Source organism: Saimiri boliviensis, chromosome 3 (assembly GCF_048565385.1).
Source record: "Saimiri boliviensis isolate mSaiBol1 chromosome 3, mSaiBol1.pri, whole genome shotgun sequence".
Lineage (NCBI taxonomy): Eukaryota > Metazoa > Chordata > Mammalia > Primates > Cebidae > Saimiri > Saimiri boliviensis.
The window spans coordinates 145,394,808-145,417,698 of record NC_133451.1 but is presented as its reverse complement, the minus strand read 5'-3'; the positions used below and the strand labels follow the sequence as shown (position 1 = coordinate 145,417,698).

At 37.1% G+C, this 22,891-nt stretch overlaps 1 long non-coding RNA gene across 1 annotated transcript; it reads left to right on the top strand.

The window, feature by feature from the left end:
• Window positions 1-1,377: 1,377 nt before the first annotated feature.
• On the top strand, window positions 1,378-22,522 carry LOC104651398 (uncharacterized). Its single transcript, XR_744871.2, has 4 exons — window positions 1,378-1,491; window positions 6,530-6,674; window positions 19,592-19,694; window positions 21,867-22,522. It is a non-coding gene; the product is annotated as an uncharacterized LOC104651398 (long non-coding RNA).
• The last annotated feature ends 369 nt before the right edge of the window (window positions 22,523-22,891 follow it).

The following is a 22,891-nucleotide window of genomic DNA, read 5'->3' as shown; positions in this document are numbered from 1 at the left end:
GAATGGGAGGTGGGTGGGTTGGTGTGGCAGGCATGCTACTCAGGCTGGCCGTGAGTACGTTCCAACTCTTCTATCAGAGGGCTCGAGTCCAGAAAAGATATGGGACCCTAGTCAGCCCAAAGATTCAGCACTGGACCTCCACAAAAGTTAGTGGGAGAGAGATACTGTTTCCAGATATTATTATTATTTTTTTTTTGCCTTTGCATGTGTAGGACCTGTGAAAGTAAGCAGGGGAAGCAAAGCCCTTTGATGGAGACAACAGAGTCAGGACAATATTGTTTTATCTCCTAAATCCAAACATGCCTGAAGCTAGAGTTACTTCTGAAATTAAAAAAATTATAAATAATTCTTTTTTTTTTTCTTCCCAAGCCACTTACAGCTAAAATAGGCCTGACTATGTGAAGAGTACCAGTGGGTGTGAGGGAGAAGAGACAGATGAAGTGACATCTCAAGAGAACTCGATGATTGGCTGGATAAAGAGTATGTGGGAGAAAGAGGAGACAAAGATAAATGTGAAGTTATCTAAATGGTTTGTGATGCTTTTAACCCAAAGAAAGCTATGACTGATGTAGAAACAGCTTTTTCTTTTACATATCCAATCCACATATAAAAACATATTTAAATAATAAACTTTAAGGCTGGTAAACTAGAAATTGGTGACTGCTTCTCAGTAGCAAAGTTTTTTCTTTAATTATTGTTGGCTTAAAATTTTTGCTAAGTTCTACTAAGGGTATACAAAGTAACTTGTTGAATTTTCAAAGTGCTTTGTAGATTTCAAATTACTTTGGAGTCTCTCATTTGATGCTCACAAAGACTGTGTAGTAGATGGAGGAGTTAACATCATTCCCCATTTACTGATGAGTTCACTGAGGTACAGAGAGGTTAATATAATTAACTAAGGAAACTGAGAAAATAGCTTGGAGGGATGGTATAAGAACCCAAAATTTCTAGTCCAGTGCTTTTCCGTATATCATCCCGTTCTCTGATTCCTAGTAATTATAGCAACTTATAATCAATGATAAAATTATAGGCAGTGACCAAGTTACCTAGTAACATTCCAAAAATGCCATCACATTTTTTTTAAGCATTATAAAATATATTTAATCAAGTCAGAGCTATTCTAAAAGAGTAATAAACTAGAATGATCTTGGAAGACTGACTTAGCCAGAGTCCCCATGTAGGTCTGAGTGCTCATTGTGGGTCATGGCTACTTTCTTGTATCTCAAATATCCTCTGCAATTCTGGAAGGGAGAGAAGGTGAAAATAGGAGAGGACTCTGGCTTAAAGGGAAAGGTTTCTATAAATTGGAAGTATCACTTTAGATGATGAAGTGTTTTCTGGCTAGTTATGTAATTCTGATATGCTTTTAATTTCTAGTTCCTAGGAAACAAGTTGTTGCAACTCTCATTGGAGGAAGTATAAGGTGATCTCAGGGAAGGACAGAAGGGCCAGTTGCCTGCCAAATCTATGATCAAGTCAGCTCCATAGTCAGTTGAGTAAACAGGAGTTATTATATATATGAGAGGTTTTGGCCAGGGAAAAGGTGTAAATAGATTAAGTAAATTGACAAAGAACAACATATCGGGCTATTAGGCAAAACATCATGTGTTCTGCATAACATAAATATCAGCATAAATGCAGGTCATCTTAGCTACACATTTAATTTTCAAGTGCTAACAAAATGGGGCTCGATCTCAAGTAATACTAAATAATTTAATACCATTTCCAAATGTTAATTTCTTTGTGGGAAGGTAGGAAATGTTGAGACTAATGCAAAACATTTCTGAACACATGAAAACGCTTTCTTCACTTTGTATAATTACCTGGTTTGATGTTCTGTTGCTATATGAAATATTGTTTACATAATGTGGTTTCAGAGCCAAAATTTTATGTTTAATTTCATCCAAATCATTTAGTTAAGTTCAAGTTTACAAAGGAAACTGATGATCTGACTTTATTTCAGTGTATTGATTCTGGATTCATGAGCTTGTGTCAAAATGGGATTACATATTCTCTTATTTCTGCACAAGCCCCTACCCTTAGCTTACCTCTGCTAAGAAGTCTTTGTTGTACTGATTCTTCATTTCATCTTAAACTTGTACTTAGGTAAAAATATGATTATGGCCCCTTTTCTTTACTTGAAAAAAAGGAGACAATAAATGCATGTGATAAATTAATATTATTCCAAATAAAAATAAAAAGCAAATTCTAGAAAGGACAAACCAATGTTGGATTTGGACAAGTCTTTGTGGAACTTAGGATGATTGATATATGTCTAGTGTCTCAGGTGGCCTCTGCGATTTTGGAAGAGGAGGAAGGTACAAATGGGGAGAGGACTCTGGCTCAAGGTGGAGGGGGGCTTCTACAAATTGACAAATGTCACTCTACATGGTTTTGAAAATAGAATATGACCTTGCTTTATAAAATTCCGTGATGTGATGTTCTGTTGCTTTGTGAAATGCTTCTTGTTATATATATTATATATGTATATATCATTATATATTATATGATAGGAAGAGGGGCAGAAAAAGAATTGCTTTCTCATCACCAACTCTCTTACAAAATATTTCTCTTCTTATTTCACCTGAAATAGGGTGCTTAAGGGAGAGGATGGGAAGATGAAGCAGCTGGGAAAGGTCAGGCTAGGGGACAAGAAGAGTAGGAAGAAGGCAGATGGTGTTTTCAGAATAGATGGCCTCTGATCTTAAGTAGAGGCATCGTATTGACATTGCCAAAAAGATGGGAGCTCAAGCTCGCTCCTACGGTGGCTTTAAAAGTAAAATGTTCTCGTCTTATACAAAGTAGAACATGTACTAAAAATATGTTGGGTACCCAGGTGCTGTACTCATAAGGCTCAGTAGATAGCAACCTATCTGACACTTACTTGAAGGCCCCACTCAAATGCTAATAGTAGAAGCTGCTTCGGATTTTGCTGCAATCCTGTGTATTTCTTATTTTGATGGAATACTTCATATGTATGTTTTACTTCATTGTTGGCTTTGTCTAATCAATGGTCCATTTTACAGATGATAGATTTATACACAAAAATCTACTTTATTTCTCTTAATTGCTTGTATTAGGCTGTTCTTGCATTACTATAAAGATCTATCTGGGCTTTGGTAATTTATAAGGAAGAGAAGTTTAATTGGCACATGGTTCTTTGAGCTTTATAGGAAGCATGGTGCTGGCATCTGCTCAGCGTCTGGTGAAGCGTCAGGGAGCCTTCAGTTATGGCAGAAGGCAAAGGGGGAACAGGCCCACCCAATCTGGAAAGCAAGTTGACTGTGATAAAGTATGTTGGGTGTGACATACTTTTAAACAATTATATCTCATGTGAACTCAGAGTGAGAGCTCACGTCACCAAGGGGATGGCCCAAACCATTCATGAGGGATCCTTCCTCATGATCCAAATACCTCCCACCAGGTCCCACCTCTAGCACTGGAGATTACATTTCAGCATGAGATTTAGGCTAGGACAACTATCCAAACTATGTCAGTGCTCTATTCTATAAATGTATCACATCTTATTTATCCATTCCCCTGTTGCTGGACATTTCCAACGTTTTAAAGTTACAGAAAGAAAATGGAAATGAAGTGTTTTTGTGTTTTAAACCCTGGGCCCATCTGAGGCTTCTTTTTCAAAAACATTGATATCTAGAACTGAAACTTTTGGTTCACTGGGTATTTTCAATTCTAATACTTTCATAAAGATAGCTGAAATGACTTCTTTAATTTACACTTTCAACATCCACTAGCAGTCCTTGGGGATATCTGATTGCTCACAATCTCACCAACATTTGATAGTTTCAGATAGTATTGCAAATCAAATGGGTGCAAAGTGTTATCCCGCTGTTATTTAATTTTCATTTAGCTTTTAATCAGAGGGTTGAACATCATTTTATATGTTTATGAATCATTTGAATTGTTTCTGTGAATTTTCCTCTTTTATTATCTTTGCTCATATTTTGTTTATCTTTTTCATAACTTTTAGACTAGTCATTTAATATCTTAGAAAATTATCTATTGTTTGCTTTGGGTGAAGCAATTAGTTTTTTCTTGCTCATTGGTTATATTTTGATTTTTTATATGTTGTCTTCTGGTCTTCCGACATGCACATGTTTTAAATTTTGATAGAGTCAGATACACTGTTCGTTTTCTTTGTGTATATGTGTGTGTGTGTTTGAGAAGACTTTCTGACTCATTTTTTCTGTGATACTTCTTATTTATTGCTGTGATATTGTGATTTATAACAAGATATATGTCTTTTGGCATGCAGTTACTAAAATCCTTGAGATCTCTGAAATAGTAAGCATCTTTTTGTATGCCAAAGACACAGCTAATGGCTGGGATTTCTGGCATAGCTTCTGGATGGGAATGGTTGCTGCAGAATCATCTACGTGATTAGAGAGTGGACTATTCAGCCCCACACCCCAAACTCTGGGAAACTTATGGAATACAGCAGACAGGTCTACAAGGAAAACTTATAGCAGTAAATGCCTATTGAAAACAGGCATTTAAAAATATAAAAATATCTCCAATAAACAACTATATGTTATATTTCAATGAACTAGAAGGGAAGAACAAAATAAGCTCAAAGTCAGCAGAAGGAAGGGAAAAACCCAGAAAGCACAGATAATAAAAGCACAAATGGACAATGGGATAGCGTTAAACTATAAAGCTTCTTCACAGCAAAGAGAACAGTGAATAAAGTGAAGAAACAACCTACAAAATGGAAGAAAATATTTGCAAACCATACATCTGATAAGGGGATAATATTCAAAATATTTAAGGAACTTCAACAACCCAATAATGTTAAAAAATGAACAAAAGACCTGAACAGGCATTTCTAAAAAGAAGACATACAGATGGTCAACAGGTATGTGAAAAAATGCTCAGCATCACTAATAATAAGGGACATGCAAACTAAAACCACTATGAGGTATTATCTTAAACCTATTAGATCAGCTTTTATCAAAAAGGTGAAAGATAAATGTTTTTGATTTTATGGAGAAAGGAAACTTTTGTATATCATTAGTGGAAATGTAAATTAGTACAGCCATTATGAAAAATGCTATGGAGGCTCCTCAAAAAACTAAGAATAGAACTGCCATGTGATTCAGCAATCCTATGTCTGGGTATCTATCCAAGGGAACTGAAATCAATGTGGAATTCACAGATACACGTTGTTCCCATGTGTACTCCCATGGAGTTGCAGTATTTTCACAGTAGCCAAATACAGAATCAACCTAAGTGTCCATTAAGGGATAAATTAATAAAGAAAATGTGTATATACACTATGGAACACGATTAAACATTTAAAAAGGGGAAATCCTATCATTTGAATCAACATAGATGAATCTGGAGAACACAATGCTAAGTGAACTAAGGGAGGAACAGAAAGATAAATATATGTGGAATTTAAAAAAGTTGATCTCATAGAAGAAGGAGATAGGATGGTTGTTTCCAGACGGTGGGGTGTGGGAGAGCGAGGGAATGGGGAGTCGTTGATCAAAGGGTACAAAGTTTCAGATAGAGAGGAGGAAGAGATTTTGAAATCTATTGCATAGCAGGATGACTATAACCAGTAATAATGTATTATATGTCTCAAAATAACTAAGAACAAATTTGAAATATCTCACCATAAAAAATAATGGTAATCAAGGTGATGGATATGTTAGTTTGGTTTAATCATTCCACATTGTATTCATATAGCAAAACATCACATTGTATCCCATAAATGTATATAATTATAATTTGTCAATCAAAAATAATATTAACAAATCAAAATTTTTATTTCTTTGTCTTCACTTTATTGTTTTAAGGAGAAATTGTACAGTATGTCATAGCTAATATTTTTTTCTTAGTCTTAAAAAATATGTCTACAGTTTCTCTGTTAAGTATGATGTTTGTTACAAAGTTTTGGTAGTTAGCCTTTTACAATTTCTTTTTTTATAATTAGGTTTTTTATTTTTGTTCACTTTTTCTTGGGCCAATTCTGGTAATTTATACTGACAATTTATTTTATATATATATATATATATATATATATATATATATATATATATATATATAAAATCATGTAACACATGTTATATGTGACAACTTAGAATGTCACATAAAACTAGTTACGTAACTTGTTTCTAATTCATGGTGTTCTTCTGTGGGTGAGGATATTTTGACTCTCACACACTCAAATACTGTATATTCCCAGCTGCCTGTTTCTTTTAGGACACTCTGCTAGTGGTGTACAGAAGTTTTATTCTTTTGTGTTAGAGAATTATGCACTTATTAATACATTTAAAATTTTTTTTTCTTATTTGGATAGCTTTTGGGGTACACGTGGCTTTTGGTTACATGGTTGAATTACATAGCAGTGAATTCTGAGATTTTAGTGCACCCCCAACCCCTGCCTGAGTTGTGCACATTGTAGCCAATACGTAGTTTTTCATCCCTCACCCCTCTTTCACCCTCCTCATTCTGAGTTTCCAAAGTCTGTTATATCACTCTATTTGCCTTTGTGTATTTATAGCTTTGCTACTACTTATAAGTGAGAACATACAGTGTTTGGTTTTTCATTCCTGAGTTAATTCACCTAGAATAATGGCCTCCGGCTCCATCTAAGTTGCTGCAAAAGACATTATTTCATTCCTTTTATGGCTGAGTAGTATTCAATGGTGTGTATATATCACATTTTCTTTATCCACTCATTGGTTGATGGGCACTTAGATTATTCTATAGCTGTGCAACTGTGAATTGGGATGCAGTAATCATATATGTTCTTGTGTCTTTTTTTAATTGTACTTTAAGCTCTGGGGTACATGTGCAGATCTTGCAGAATTGTTGCATAGGTACACACATGCCATGATGGTTTGCTGCCTCCATCCCCCAGTCACCTACATCAGGCATTTCTCCCAATGTTATCCCTTCCCAACCTCCCCACCCCCTGCTGTCCCTCCCCTAATCCCCACCCCCCCAACAGACCCCAGTGTGTAACGCTCCCCTCCCTGTGCCCGATGCTCCCCTCCCTGTGCCCATGTGTTCGTATTGTTCAACAGTCGCCTATGAGTGAGAACATGCGGTTTGTTTTTCTGTTCTTGTGTCAGTTTGCTGAGAATGATGGTTTCCAGATTCATCCATGTCTGTATAAAGGACATGAACTCATCCTTTCTTATGACTGTATAGTCTTCCATGGTGTATATGTGCCACATTTTCCTTGTGTAGTCTATCATTCATGAGCATTTGGGTTGGTTCCAGGTCTTTGCTATTGTAAACAGTGCCACAATGAACATACTATTGTAAACAGTGCCACAATGAACATACGTGTGCATGTGTCTTTATAATAGGGCAATTTATAATCCTCTGGATATATACCCAGTAATGGGATTGCTGGGTCAAATGCTATTTCTATTTCTAGATCCTTGAGGAATCACCACACTGTCTTCCACAATGGTTGAATTAATTTACACTCCCACCAACAGATGATCCACATCCTCTCCAGCATCTGTTGTCTCCAGATTTTTTTAATGATCACCATTCTAACTGGCATGAGATGTTATCCAAATGTGGTTTTGATTTGCATTTCTCTAATGACCAGTGATGATGAGCATTTTTTCATATGTTTGCTGGCCTCATAAATGTCTTCTTTTCAAAAGTTTCTGTTCATATCCTTTGCCTACTTTTGTTTTTTTTCTTATAAATCTCTTTAGTTCTTTGTAGATTCTAGTTATTAGTACTTTTTCAGATGAGTAGACTGCAAAAAGTTTTCCCCATTCTGTTGGTTGTCAGTTCACTCTAATGATTCTTCCTTTTTCTGTGCAGAAACTCTTAAGTTTAAGTAGATCCCATTTGACTATTTTGGATTTTGTTGCCATTGCTTGTGGTGTTTTAGTCATGAAGTCCTTGCCTATGCCTATGCCCTGAGTGGTATTGCCTAGGTTTTCTTCCAGGGTTTTTATGGTGTTACATCTTATGTTTAAATCTTTAATTCATCTGGAATTAATTTAATGTAAGGTGTCAGGAAGGGGTCCAGTTTCAGCTTTCTGCATGTGGCTAGCCAGTTTTCACGACACCATTTATTAAACAGAGAATCCTTTCCCCATTGCTTGTTTTTGTAAGGATTGTCAAAGGTGATATTGTTGTAGATGTCTGGCATTACTTCTGAGGCCTCTGTTCTGTTCTGTTGGTCTATATCTCTGTTTTGGTACCAGTACCATGCTGTTTTGATTACTGTAGCCTTGTAGTAAAGTTTGAAATCAGGTAGTATGATGCTTCCAGCTTTGTTCTTTTTGCTTAGGATTGTCTTAGCTATGCAGACTCTCTTTTGGTTTCATATGAAGTTTAAAGTTATTTTTTTCCAGTTCTGTGAAGAAGGTCAATGGTAGCTTGATGGAGATAGCATTAAATCTATAAGTTACTTTGGCCAGTGTGGCCATTTTCATAATATTGATTCTTCCTAACCATGAGCAAGGAAGGTTTTTCCATCTGTTTGTGTCCTTTCTTACTTCCTTGAGCAATGGTTTGTAGTTCTCCTTGAAGAGGTCCTTCACATCCTTTGTTAGTTGTATTCCTAGGTATTTTATTCTCTTTGTAGAAATTGTGAATGGGAGTTTGCTTATTATTTGGCTCTCTGTTTGTCTGTTATTAGTGTATAGGAATGCTTGTGATTTCTGTACATTGATTTTGTATCCTGACACTTTGCTGAAGTTGCTTATCAGCTTAAGGAGATTTTGAGCTGAGACAATGGGGTCTTCTAAATATACAATCATGTAATCTGTAAATAGAGACAATTGGACTTCCTCTTTTCCTAATCAAATACCCTTTATTTCTTTTTCTTGCCTGATTGCTCTGGCTAGAACTTCCAATACTATATTGAATAGCAATGGTGGGAGAGGGCATCCTTTTTTAGTGCCAGTTTTCAAAGGGAATGCTTTCAGTTTTTGCCGATTAAGTTTGATATTGGTTGTGGGTTTGTCATAAATAGGTTTTATTATTTTGAGAAATGTTCCATCAATACCTAGTTTATTGAGAGTTTTTAGCATAAAAGGCTGTTGAATTTTATTGAAGGCCTTCACTGCATCTATTGAGATAATCATGTGGTTTTTGTCTTTGGTTCTGTTTATGTGGTGGATTATGTGGATAGACCTGCATATGTTGAACCAACCTTGCATCCCCAGGATGAAGCCTACTTGATTGTGATGAATAAGCTTTTTCATGTGCTATTGCATTCAGTTTTCCAGTATTTTATTGAAGATTTTTGCATCTATGTTCATCATGGATATTAGCCTGAAGTTTTCCTTTTTGGTTGTGTCTCTGCCAGGTTTTGGTATCAGGATTATGTTGGTGTCATAAAATGAGTTAGGGAGGATTCCCTCTTTTTGTATTGTTTGGAAGAGTTTTGAAAGGAATGGTACCACTTCCTACTTGTACGTCTGGTAGAATTTGGCTGTGAGCCCATCTGGACCTGGACTTTTTTTGGTTGGTAGGCTATAAATTGCTGCTTCAACTCCAGCCCTTGTTATTGGTCTATTCAGGGATTCATGATCTTCCTCATTTAATCTTGGGAGGGTGTAAGTGTCCAGAAATTTATCCATTTCTTCAAGATTTACTAGTTTATGAGCACAGAATTGTTTGTAGTAATCTCTGATGGTGGACTGTATTTCTGTGGAATCAGTGGTGATATCCCTTTACCATTTTTTTTTTATTGCATCTACTCGATTATTCTCTCTTTTCTTTTTTATTAGTCTGGCTAGTAGTCTATTTTGTGGATCTTTTGAAAAAAACAGCTCCTGGATTTATTGACATTTTGAAGAGTTTTTTGTGTCTGTCTCCTTCAGTTCTGCTCTGATCTTAGTCTCCTGCTAGCTTTTGAATTTTTTTGATTATGCTTCTCTAGCTCTTTCAATTGTGTTGTTAGGGTGTCAGTTTTAGATCTTTCCTCGCTTCTCATGTGGGCATTTAGTGCTATAAATTTTCCTTCAGACACTGCTGGGGGGAAGTTTGTCCCAGAGATTCTGGTATGTTGTGTCTTCGTTCTCATTGGTTTCAAAGTACGTCTCTATTTCTGCCTTCATTTCATTGTTTATCCAGCAGTCATTCAGGAACCAGTTGTTGAGTTTCCATGTAGTTGTGTGGTTTTGAGTGAGTTTCTTAATCCTGAGATCTAATTTAATTGCACTGTGGTCTGAGAGACTGTTTGTTATGATTTCTATTCTTTTGCATTTGCTGAGGAGTGATTTACTTCCAATTATGTTGTCAATTTTAGAGTAGGTGTGATGTGGTGCTGAGAAGAATGTATATTCTGTGGATTTGGGGTGGAGAATTCTGTAGAGGTCTATGAGGTCTGCTTGGTCCAGATCTGCATTTAAGTCCTGGATATCCTTGTTTATTTTCTGTATTGTTGATCTGTCTAATATTGACAACGGATTGTTAAAATCTCCCACTCTCATTTTGTGGGAGTCTAAGTTTCTTTGTAGGTTGTTAAGAACTTGCTTTATGTATCTGGGTGCTCCTGTTTTGGGTGCATTTATATTTAGGATAGTTAGCCCTTCTTGTTGCATTGATCTTTTTTACCATTATGTAATGCCCTTCTTTGTCTCTTTTGATCTTTGTTGGTTTAAAATCCATTTTATCAGAGACTATAATTGCAACCCCTGCTTTTTTTTTTGCTCTCCATTTGCTTGGTACATCTTCCTGCATCCTTTATTTTGAGTCTATGTATGTCTTTGCATGTGAGATGGATCTCCTGAATGCAGCACACCTATGGGTCTTGACTTTTTGTTTAGTTTGCCAGTCTGTGTCTTCTGATTCGGGCATTTAGGCCATTTATGTTTAATGTTAATATTGTTATGTGTGAATTTAATCCTGCCATTTTGTTACTAGGTGGTTGTTTTGGCCATTAGTTGGCACAGTTTCTTCATCACATCATTGGTCTTTACCATTTGATATGCTTTTGCAGTGACTGGTGCTGGTTCTTCCTTTCCATGTTTAGTGCTTCTTTCAAGAGCTCTTGTAAGGCAGGCCTGGTGGTGACAAAATCTCTTAGAAATTCCTTGCCCATAAGGATTTTATTTCTCCTTCACTTATGAAGCTTAGTTTGGCTGCATATGAAATTCTAGGTTGAAGTTTCTTTGCTTTATGTATGTTGAATATTGGCTCCCACTCTCTTCTGGCTTGTAAGGTTTCTGCCAAGAGATCCACTGTGAGTCTGACAGGCTTCCCTTTGTGGATGATTTGACCTTTCTCTCTGGCTGCCCTTAGCATTTTTTCCTTCATTTCACCCCTGGTGAATCTGACGATTGTGTGCTTTGGGGTTGCTCTTCTTGAGGAATATCTTTGTGGTGGTCTCTGTATTTCCTGGATTTGAATGTTGTCCTGCCTTGCTATGTTGGCGAAGTTCTCCTGGATAATATCCTGAAGAGTGTTTTCCAGCTTGGATTCATTCTCCCTATCACATTCAGGTACATCCATCAAGCGTAGATTAGGGTTTTTTTTTTTTTCACATAATCACATATTTCTTGGTGCCTTGTTCATTTCTTTTCACTCGTTTTTCTCTGATCCTGCCTTCTTGTTTTATTTCATTTAGTTGATCTTCAATCTCTGATATCCTTTCTTCTGCTTGGTCAATTCAGCTATTGAAACTTGTGTATGCTTTGCAAAGTTCTTGTGCTGTGTTTTTCAGCTCCATCAATTGGTTTATGTTCTTCTCCAAACTGGTAATTCTAGTTAGCATTTCATCTAACTTTTTTTCAAGGTTTTTAGTTTCTTTGCATTGATTTAAGACACGTGCTTTTAGCTCAGAGAAGTTTGTTATTACCCACCTTCTGAAGTCTGCTTCTGTCAATTCATCAGACTCATTCTCTATTCTGTTTTGTTCCCTTGCTGGTGAGGAGTTGTGATCCCTTGGAGAAGGAGAGGCATTCTGGCCTTTGATGATTTCATTCTTTTTATGCTAGTTTCTTCCCATCTTCATGGATTTATCTACCTTTGATCTTTGAGGTTGGTGATTTCGGATGGAGTCTCTGAGTGGATGTCCTTTCTGTTGGTGTTGAAGCTATTTCTTTTTTTCTTTAGTTTTCCTTCTAACAGTCAGGCCCTTCTGCTGTAGGACTGCTGGAGGTCCACTTCAGACCTTGCTTGCCTGGGAATCACCTGCAGGGGCTGACAAACAGCAAGGATTGCTGCCTGATCTTTCCTCTGGTAACTTCATCCCAGAAGAGTATCTGCCAGGTGTCAGCCAGAGCTCTCCTGTATGAGATGTCTCTTTGGTAACACAGAGGTCACCTAGCCTCTTGAGGAGGCAATCTGTCCCTTGTCTGCCTGCAGAGGTGCTGCTGGGCTGCCATGGGCTCAGTCCAGCTGCTGTGTAAGCTTCCTCTGGCTTTTGTTTACTCAGGTAAGATTAGAACTGCCTCAGCAATGACAGACACCCTTCCCCACTCTGAACTTGATTGTCCCAGGTCGAGCTTGAACTGATGTGCTGGCTGTGAAACTCTCAAGCAAGAGGGCTTCAGTTTGCTGGTCTTTGTGGGGGTGGAACCCACCAAGCTGTATCACCTGTCTCGCTGCTTTCAGCTCCCCCTGTTTCTGGGCAGTGGGAAGCTCCATCCCGCAGGCACTCTTGGCGCTAGTCAAAATGTCCACTCAGATCTATGCCGAAAACCTGTGGTGCTGGTTGGAGCTACCACTCAGATCTGTGCTGGTAACTCTTGGTGCTTTTCAGCCTGTCAGAGATCTTCTGATCTGTGGGTTGCAAAGGCCATGAGAGAGGCACAGTATCTGAACCAGAGTGCTAGAGGAGAAAAACCCCTGATCTGCCTGCCAATTTCACTTCTGGGTGAGGCAGTGCCCCGCCCTGCCTTGGTTTGCTCTCCTTGAGCTACACCCATTGTGCAAACAGTCCCATTGAAATGAACCTGGTATCTTGGTTGGAAATGCAGAGATCACTTGCCTTCTGCATTGCTCTCACTGGGAGCTGTGCTCTGGAGCTGTTCCTATTTAGACATCTTGGCCCAGCACCCCACTGTGTCTTTTTCATATAATGATGTCTTTTCCTTCGGGTAGATACCCAGTAGTGGGATTTCTAGATCAAATGATAAATCTACTATTAGTTCTTTAAGAAATCTTTATACTGTTTTCCACTGATGTTGTGCTATTTTACATTCCCACCAGCAGTGTATAAACATACCACTTTCACCACATCCAGGTCAACATGTATTGTTTTCTGAGTTTTTAATTATGATCATTCTTGTAGGAGTAAGATGATATCTTTTTGTTTAGGTAGATGCCCAGTAGCAGGACTGCTGGATTGAATGATAGATCTACTTTTAGTTTTTAAAGAAATCTCCATACTGTTTTCCATAGAGGTAGTAATTCTTCTTTTCTGATTTGGATGCCCTTTATTTCTTTCTCTGACCTGACTGCTCTTGCCAGGACTTGCAGTCCTATGTTGAATAAGATTGCCTAACACCTTACACCTTCTTTGTAGGCTCAGGAGGGGTGAATGCCAGGGATAAGGTAAAGTTTTGATCATATATATGATGGATTTTTTACAAAGATGAAATTAAAATTATTTGTTTAGGGCCATGTAATATCCCCCAAATGGTGTTGGTCAAGGATTACAAACTTTCACTTATAAGATGAGTAAGTTCTGGGAATTTAACATGTAGCATGATGACAATAGTTAATAATACTCTACAGATGTTCCTTTGTGGGATCACATCTCAAAAGATTGAATGTAAGTTGAAGATATTGTAACTCAGGAGTGTCCAATCTTTTGGCTTCCCTGGGCCACACTGGAAGGATTGTTTTGGGCCACACATAAAATACACTAGCACTAATGATAGTTGATGAACTAAAAAAAAGTCACCAAAAAATCTCATGTTTCAAGAAAGTTTACAAATCTATGTTGGGCCTCTTTCAAAGCTGTACTGTGTCAATGTTGCCTATGGGCCATGGGTTTGACAAACTTGTAACTTAAAAACCCATTTAATACACCTAGGCTACAGAACATCATAGCTTAGCCTAACCTACTCTACATATGCTCAGAACATTTATATTAGCTACTTGGGTGAAACCACCTAATACAAAGCCTATTTAATAATAAAGTGCTCTATATCTCATGTAATTTATTGAATACTATGCTGAAAGTGAAAAACAGAATGGTTATATGGTTACTTAAAATGCAGTTTCTACTGACTTTGATTTTTGCACCATCTTAAAATTGAAAAATTATAAGTAGGGAACTGTCAGTATTGTATACTTGCAATATGTTAAAAGAGAGGCCTTAAATGTTCTTATCACACAGCAAAGACTATGTGAAGTGTTGGAGGTGTTGCCTAACTTCACAATATTGTGATATCACTTCACAATATTTACATGTATCAAAGCGTTGTAACTCGATTGGAGATTCAGTCCCTTGATGCTTGCCAAGTCAAGTTAAGAGCGAGGTCTGATATAAAGAAAGTGACTTTTTAATGAAAACTTAGCTTATGGAAATAAGTCCAGGCTCCTGCCTTTAAAGGCACGGCTTCACTTTTGGGGCAGAAAGTCAGCTTTTAAAAAGGAGCTTGGCATGAATGGCGTGCAGGGAAGGAGCGGCTGGGTGTCTAGGTGACTTGCTCGGTTGCCTTATCTACCCAGTGGTTGAGCTGGTGCCATCATGGGCAGAGCTAGACTGTAAGGTGGCTGTGGTCTTGAGATACTCTCCAGATAGGAGAGAGTTTCCTGTGGGCATATTTAAGTTGTAAATTGACTCTTGTCTCTTCTGGTGGGAGAGATTTCGAACTCTGGGGCTTCTAGATATGCATGCAGTTAGATGAGCTTGTCCTGTAGGGGATGTCTGATGAAGGGGAGGTAGAGATTCTAATTGCATTTCTAAAGAGTGAGGTAGGAAGTGGGGAACAGGGGCAGAGGAGGAATGAGAAAAGAAGAAATAATAATTGAAAACATATCTCCTTTTCTTTCTCTTAGAGAAATGGCAGTACTGGGTTACAGCATTCTGTTATACACCAAGCTTGTCCAACCCACCACCTGTGGGCTACATGCAGCCCTGGAAGGCTTTCAATGTGGCTCAACACACATTTGTAAACTTTCTTAAAACATATGAGATTTTTCTTTTGCAATTTTTTTTAAGCTCATAGCTGTCGTTAGTGTTAGTGTATTCTATGTGTGGCCCAAGACAATTCTTCCTGTGTGGCCCAGGGAAGCCAAAAGATTGGACACCTTTGTTGTACACCTTAAATGTAGAGTTTTGTTTCTCAGTTTTCCCTCAGTTACACTGGGAAAAAATGGCCATACCCAAAAATGACACATAAAATAGCTGTGTCAAATTTCTATTTTAATCTTGAAGATCTTTCTTTTATAATAAATAAACTTCTGCCACATGATTTTTTAAAATAGTTTCAGAGTGTTCCATTTTTATGGCTATTCCAGAACTCAATAAGTTCCTATTTATTTATTTGGACACTGTGGAGAGTCTAATTGTTGCTAGATCTTCAGGCACATTCTTAAATTTCAAAGCTGGAATTACTGAGTCTAGTGGGGCTTAAGACATATTATTATATGCGCCTCAAGAAGGTTTTGACTCCTTTAAAATGAAGTCAAACATCTCCATGTGTTTAACATTCAAATATTTTGTATGTGTGATTGCTCTCTTAGCTTGTTTTTTTTTAGTTTTCATTGAGTTAGAACAATTCCCTGGTTTACTATAAAAACAACAAAAAAATCATTATGAGCTAAATGGATTTTGAGAAATATACACTGAGTTTTCTCTTTACAGAGGTTTTTGTTTTGCTGTGTTTTTGCCTAGAGCATAGGGTTAACTGGACTAATTTATACTATTCCATTAGCTTTATCTTATTCAGGATAATGTGAGCCAGTTTTCTTAATCCTAATAGGGCATATTTCATTTTTTCTCTTAACTCATTCCTTTCCTAGTATATTGCTAAGTTTTCCAATTTTTTTCTTTACTTAAAAATGACACGGTCTAACATTATAATTGTGAAATACTGGAAAATGTTTTTGTCATTCTTGCTGCAGGCAGTTGACAACTCAAGGTGACCCCCAGGTTCGCTGGAAACACATCTTGATTGGTATCTGTGAGTGAATAAGCAGAGAGTACACTGAGTGCCTGACAAAGTGACATGCTGAACCATGAAACTATTAGAACTTGCTAAGGTTCCATACTCTGCACTAGAAATTTCTCCCAGATGAGGGCTTTTTTTTTTTTTTTTTTTTTTTTTTTTTTTCTGTGAGAAATAAACCAGGAGAAAGGAGAAGATGAATTTTTGTAATTTAGTTTCATAATTTTTAGAACCAAATCTCAGCTTTATGTCTCTAGATTGGGAAACAGAGATATCACTGTCATTTTATGTTCTTTCTCGTTTGATCTGATCTATGCTTTTTTGGAACTTGCTCATCTGTCGCAAGCAAGGTTTTGTTGCTACGTTTCTGAACTTCAAAATTAGAAAAATCATATCCTGAAGCTTCTAATACTTACAGTTGTGCAGACTTTATATTCTGCTTACACGTCCCATTTTACATAAGTCTTTATGCCTTTTATTCAGAATTAAAAGAGAATAAAATTAAAAGAGAAAAATACCCCACATATACATAATACCTCTCAAAAGACTATTCTTTTGTGGGATAAGGTAGGTGGGAGAATGGGAGAGTAGGAGAGCCATTAGTATTCAAAATGTATAAGTAACTATTATTTTTAATTGGGGCCACTTGGACATCAAGATATTATTGCTTTTTTAAGAGATGCTTGCTCTGTAGAGCTGATTTCCTTAAATAACTCATTCCTATATGCAAGTTTCTACTGACAAATGTACTAATGTCCTAAAGGGCATGAAGGATATTAAAATACCTATATATAACAGTGATGCAGTAAATATGAATAGTGATACAGTAAAACACTGTTCTTCAAAAATATGTATGAACAGTGATACAGTAGATCACTGTTCTTTTACAAACTGGGTCCCTATTCTTCTACTTTTTATCTTCATAATAATTTATTTTATAACTTCTATTTAGAATATTGGCATATAATAGAGGTTGATAGCCTGATTTTTAATTTAAACACTTATCAGTCAAATAGTAAGTACTTGTGCAGGGTAGAGAAGAGTTAGTATTTTCTATTATCTACATATCTCTAAAAGACAAGAAAATTTCTGTGCATTTACAGACTATAAATACTAAAGTTAAAGCAAATGCCTTCTAGCTGGCATAATCTTAGGAAAAAGCAGACTAAAGTATTATAAATTGATAGCAGAGACATGCAAAGTAAAGACACGATCATCTAGATAATATAAATCAATTTTCTATTCTTGTGCTAAAACCTAGACCTCACACGGCAGCCTGATGTAATTCCATCATCATGCTTAATTACTTGGCACTTGCACAGCCTTTTTATATTTGTGTTACTGTAATTCCTGGTAATTCATTCAGAAGAAATAAATTAGACAGCTTGCCACTCAAACTAACCACCATGGTGCATTGCTGCCCCACCCCCAAAAGATGAGTTGACAGCTACTGGGCATTAATCTAGCCATTTTTTGATAACGAGAGTATCTCTTTGCATATAATTATGATGAAAGTTAGACACATTGCAAATGTAATTATCTCAGTCCTCTTAGAATTTGACAGTCGAATTAAAGAAAGTTTAAGATACTATAAATCTTAAGGAATTAGGTTTAAAATGTGTAACCCAGTCAGAGTTTGAGATTACATTGAAAAGTGAGTATACTGAAAAGGATTGCAGAAACATTTCTCTCAGCCAGAGTTTAGTTGCTCACAAAACTGAATTTCAATAAAATAGATGAAAAGTGGTAGGCAGAGAGACTCAGAACTATGACTGCTGAAGAAAGACAGCTAATTCCATATCCCTTTTCCTAGATGCGCTGGAATACACTTGTGTCAGTGACAGATGCCGCCTTGTTGTGCTACATACACCAAGTCCAAGGTAGTGGTAAGATATAACTAGGAAGCAGTTACCGGAGACAAGACAGGATAGGGTTTTTACTGCATCTTCTGTTGGTGGCTTCTGTACTTATGCATAAAATTTACTCTGAACTGTTTACTTTTGTAGCCTCTCTTTGCTTTGTTTCCTTTATATGATGCATGTTTAGGCTATGCTTTTTTTTTTTTTCCTTTTTTTTTTTTTTTTTGAGACGGAGTTTCGCTCTTGTTACCCAGGCTGGAGTGCAATGGCGCGATATCAGCTCACCGCAACCTCCGCCTCCCGGGTTCACACAATTCTCCTGCCTCAGTCTCCTGAGTAGCTAGGATTACAGGCACGTGCCACCATGCCCAGCTAATTTTTTGTATTTTTAGTAGAGACGGGGTTTCACCACGTTGACCAGGATGGTCTCGATCTCTTGACCTCGTGATCTACCCGCCTCGGCCTCCCAAAGTGCTGGGATTACAGGCTTGAGCCACCGCGCCCTGCCCTTTTTTCCTTTTTTTTTAAAAAAATTTTATATTTTATTGTGCTTTAGGTGTTGGGGTACATGTGAAGAACATTCAGGATTGTTGCATAGGTACATACATGGCAATGTGGTTTGCTGCCTATGCTTCTTCTTTAAATATATGAGCAAATCTCTTGGTGTAATGTACTCATTACCCTAAAACCTATATTATAATGGACCTGAAGACCATAAGGTGGAAGACCAGAAGAAAAAGAAAATGCATACAATGCATACATTTTTATTTTTAAAACAATTCACTTTTTGTTGTTGTTGTTGTTGTTGTTTAGACGAAGTCTTACTCTGTCTCCCAGGCTGGAGTGCAGTGGTGCCATCTGAGCTCATTGCAATCTCCACCTCCCAGGTTCAAGTGATTCTCCCGCCTAGCCTCTCCAGTAGCTGGGATTACATGTGAGTGCCACAACACCTGGCTTTTTTGTGTGTGTGTTTTTAGTAAAAACGGGGTTTTACTATGTTGGCCAGGCTGGTGTCAAACTCTTGATCTCAGATGATCCACCCATCTAGGCCTCCCAAAGTGCTGGGATTACAGATGTGGGCCAGAGCCACCACGCTGGCCATAAAACAATTCACTTTTAAGATTATGTTCTTGAAAGATATACTTTTGACATAGCTGAATCTATTTCCTTCAGGCAGATACAGTAGGCCTTCTTGGGTAAAAAAGGTGTAGCAGTCTGTGAGACTTACCGGAAGGAAAAAAGAAATTATTCATTAATGTGGCTGAGGTCAGGGTAGTAAGCAGATTCATTTTAAATTCTAGCAGCAAAGGAATACCTGAGAAATGCTTATAAAGTTACATCATCTATTTATCCAAGCAATATTCTTCATGTCATTCCACCTTGCAAAAACCTTATGAAAAAGAAGAGCCATATGAATGAGCAATGAATAGACTTTGTATTAGATTGGTAATCTTGCTACTAGTAGATTAATTTACTTGTATTACTGATGTTTTAAGATAGGATTTTTGTAGATATTTATATATTAACAAAAAACTATTTTTTCTTTACCCTTTCTCCCAATTTGTTTTTTAACCTCAAAAATGTTTTCATCCCTGAGAGAAATACATGGGCTATCTTCAGCATAGAACACAAACTCTGCCTTCTTTTCTCAAGTCCAGTGACTCAAGTTTGACACACCACACCACGGCAGAAATGCCTTGTCTTTACACGTCTTCTCAGTAACACTAGAAAATACATCCAAAGACATGTGGGCAAGGTAAGCCTTGTAGCAATCCTTTGATGACTTTGAAAAATGCAAAAATGCTCATCAATCAGGAGGAAAGGGGCCAAAGGAGATGTGTTTTCCCTCACATGTAGTGTTGTTGTTTTTTTTAAGGTACTTTTTGTTTTTCTCTAAATCAAACTCAGACTTACTCTGTTTACAATGAAATACATTGTGCAGTGCCATAGGCATAATCAGACTCAGATCTCAACAATGTGTATGATTTCATACCCAGCATAAGTAAGGATTTAGTATGAACTGTATCTCTGAGTGAAAATAAATAGCTCTGAAAAGTCAATTATTCTCATTTCCTTTTACACTTTGCCTTCTTTTCTTTTCTTTTTTTTTTTTTTTTTTTTTTTTTTTTTTTTTTTTTTTTGCTGAGATGGAGTCTTGCCCTGTACCCCAGGATGGAGTGCAGTGGTGCAATCTCAGCTCACTGCAACCTCTGCCTCCCAGGTTCAAGCAATTCTGTTGCTTCAGGCTCCTGAGTAGCTGGGACTACGGGCGTGTGTCACCACACTCGGCTAATTTTCTGTACTATTTTTTTAGTAGAGGTGGGGTTTCACCATATTGGCCAGGCTGGTCTCAAACTTCTGACTTTGTGATCCAACCACGTCAGCCTCCCAAAGTGCTGGGATTACAGGCGTGAGCCACCGCACCCTGCCTACACTTGGGCTTCTAATAGCTGTTTTATGTCATTCCTTTCAGAGCTCTAATACCAAGTTTGAATAGTCTAATATATCCTACCTCTAAGTCTTTACTGAAATTTCATGGAAGAATAGGCCTTTGTCAGCAATTCATAATTCGAAGTTACCAGCCTTTCTTAATTTCGGGTTGCCCCTCCTGGACATGTTGTAGACTCATTCATGGGCTTTTGAGTTAGAAAAATTACTGTTTGAAACTCTTCTCAGCTCTTGGCCTTTGACTTGGTCAGGTTACTTTTAATGCCACATGATATTTTATTTTATTTGTCATCTTCAGAATGGAGAAAATGAAAGTACCAGCCTCACAGAGTTATGATATTTGAATGCTATAGCCTAAGTGGTGAACCTAGCTTAGGGTCTGTTACCTGGTATAATGCTCAGAGGAAAGCCACGATTTTTTGTGATGTTTTTGTTTATATACTGATAGCATATAAAGGAGTTTTTCAAGTCTCATCACAGCCTTCAAAGCTCCTCTTCCTTGAGTCTGAGCAATTAGTGAGAAAAATCTGACTACCAATGAACTTAGGACTGAGATGTGCTTAGGAGGTGTGGTCATTGCTAGGTTTGATAATTATCGAAGAGAGTGATTGACTTCTTAGAACCCTGACTTGCAGCTCTAATCCCCTAAAAGACTAACCATTACCAATAGACGCTGCCCTCTAGTGTGCTTGTCTAATTATATAACAACTATAATTAACACTTTAAATCTGATAATTCCTACCTAAAAATGTATATTACCTGGTACAGAGCCTGACAGAGAGGAAGCATGCGTTCAATATATGATCATGGTTTATTGAGTCAGTCCAGAGCTTTCCCTGGTACTGGTTAGAACTCTGGGAGCATACTGCATGGACTTAGCAAATCTGCAAACAGCTGGATATCCTTTGAGGTGAGGTGGAGCAGTTTGTCATTCTTCATTTCTACTAACATTTATTAGGTTTGTGTGGAAACTTTAGAGTTGGGACTCATAACTTCACTTAATCTTTACACTAGTCCTTTGAGGAACATGTTATTCCTATTTATCAGATAAGAAATTTGAGACTTAAGCAATAAAGTGACTCACTAATAGCAATGTTACTAATAGCAGCTAAGTTAACTATACTGTGGGAACCTATGTCATACCTTAGCTGCTATCTGGATAGGCGCATGCCTTGCCTAGCATGGATTTGGGGTACTAAACTCTGTATATTCAGTCATCCCCAAGATCCTTGTTTGAGAGCATATTATTTAGAGTTATTCTTATTTTTAGGCTTGGGCCTTGTTGTGGACTGTCTGTGGTCCCCCCAAAATGTATATATTGAAGACCTAACCCATGATGTGGTTGTATTTGGAGATGCAGCCTCAAAGAGGGTAATTGAAGTTAAGTGAGGTGATAAGGGTAGAGCCCTGATCCAACAGGATAATGTCATTATAAGAAGAGACACCACAGAGATCACCCCATCTCTTTCTACCATGCAAGGACTCAGCAAAAAGACGGCTATCTACAAGCCAGGAGGAGAGTCCTCACCAGAACCAAACCCTGCTGGACCTTGATCTTGGACTTCCTAGCCTCTAAAACTGTGCAAACAGAAATTTTTGTTGTTTAACCTGCACAGGTCTGTGGTATTTGTTTATTATGGCAGCCCAGGCAGACTAAGACAGGCCATCATAAGACGTGAACGTTTTGGACCTTCTCTTGTGCCCTAATAAATAGAAATCAGGTATGAAAAAGGAGTAAACATATATTTTCCTTTATTTTTGTTTGTAATGTGTAAACTTTAGGTTTTTATTTATTTATTTGCTGTGGACAATCACATTGTTTATCTATAATGTAATCACATTGTTAATAAAAAACTTCAAAATTTTTAAAAATTCTAATTGATTTCTAGATGTTCAAATGACAAGATGGCATTTCTATATCATCAGAACATAAAATACTTCAGAAAAAATAAATTTACAAAATAATATGTATTATATTGAGAGAAAGAGAGAGTATTGGAAGAATATATACAAATACAATGTGATAATGTGATATATTTGTGAGAATGCTATATGTAATTTTCTTTGTTTTAATTTATATGAATTTTTAATATTTTTACCTTTGAAATATATAAAAGAGAGAATAAAAGTCACTGACAAAATCAAAAGTAACTTTATTCATAGGTAGTAGGTATGTGTCTTTAACAGAACAGCAGATAGTTGATGAATATTCAGAGATATTTTATAAGAAGTTATAGATAAGAAGTATACTTTATCCAGAAGATCTATGGTATTCATTCCCAATTGCAAATATGTATGTAAAAAATCCACAAATGAAACCAAAACAACTCAGAATTCTCATGAATGTTGCATACATAAATACAATATTTGGAATAAATGTGAACAAGCTACATACAGGATGTCTTTCAGTTGGGTTGCTGAAGTGCCCACGTTTTGCTTTTCTGATAGGTATCATAGGACAGCTTTAGTTTTGTGGAGTCACTCCCCAGGGAATTATTAGGGTGA